This window comes from Schistocerca cancellata, chromosome 7 (assembly GCF_023864275.1).
Source record: "Schistocerca cancellata isolate TAMUIC-IGC-003103 chromosome 7, iqSchCanc2.1, whole genome shotgun sequence".
Taxonomy (NCBI): domain Eukaryota; kingdom Metazoa; phylum Arthropoda; class Insecta; order Orthoptera; family Acrididae; genus Schistocerca; species Schistocerca cancellata.
The window spans coordinates 58,780,697-58,781,645 of record NC_064632.1 but is presented as its reverse complement, the minus strand read 5'-3'; the positions used below and the strand labels follow the sequence as shown (position 1 = coordinate 58,781,645).

Genomic DNA, 949 nt, shown 5'->3' with positions numbered 1-949 from the left:
GGCCGACGAATAGTATAGAGCTGACAAAAACTGAACTTACTAGGCGTGTCCCTAGACTGCATTTTGTAACGTTTCCCTAAACTTCACGTTTAAGTTCAATAGGTTGATGAGGTAAGCAATTAGAAATTAACAGTCTTAAATTTGTGTACCCTAAAGTTACATATACTGCAAAAACACTGTACTAGATTACACGCTGACGGAAGAAAATTACAACACCAGAAAATAATTAATGAAGAGTAGTGAAATTTGTGCAACGGCCTTGCCGCAGTGCACACACCGGTTCCCGTCAGATAACCGAAGTTAAGCGCTGTCGGGCGTGGCCGGCACTTGGATGGGTGACCATCCGGGCCGCCAGGTGCTGTTGCCATGTTTTGGGGTGTACTCAGCGTCGTGATGCCAATTGAGGAGCTACTCGACCGAATAGAAGCGGCTCCGGTCAAAGAAAACCATCGTAACGACCGGGAGAGCGGTGTGCTGACCACACGCCCCTCCTATCTGCATCCTCATCTGAGGATGACACGGCGGTCAGATGGTCCCGATGGGCCACTTGTGGCCTGATGACGGAATGTGTATAATGAAATTTATGGAATACATTTGTCTAGGTAAGATATTTAAGTGATTAACATTGAAAGATCAAACGTTAATGTAAGCGCGAGATACGATATTTCAAATGTTAAATGCTGGTACACTAAGTGTGGTGTCACCGCCAGACACCACACTTGCTAGGTGGTAGCCTTTAAATCGGCCGCGGTCCGCTAGTATACGTCGGACCCGCGTGTCGCCACTATCAGTGATTGCAGACCGAGCGCCGCCACACGGCAGGTCTAGAGAGACGTCCTAGCACTCGCCCCAGTTGTACAGCCGACTTTGCTATAGATGGTTCACTGACAAATTACGCTCTCATTTGCCGAGACGATAGTTAGCATAGCCTTCAGCTATGTCATTTGCT

At 47.7% G+C, this 949-nt stretch overlaps 1 pseudogene; it reads left to right on the top strand.

The window, feature by feature from the left end:
* Positions 1–249: 249 nt before the first annotated feature.
* Positions 250–367, top strand: LOC126093430 (5S ribosomal RNA; annotated as a pseudogene).
* The last annotated feature ends 582 nt before the right edge of the window (positions 368–949 follow it).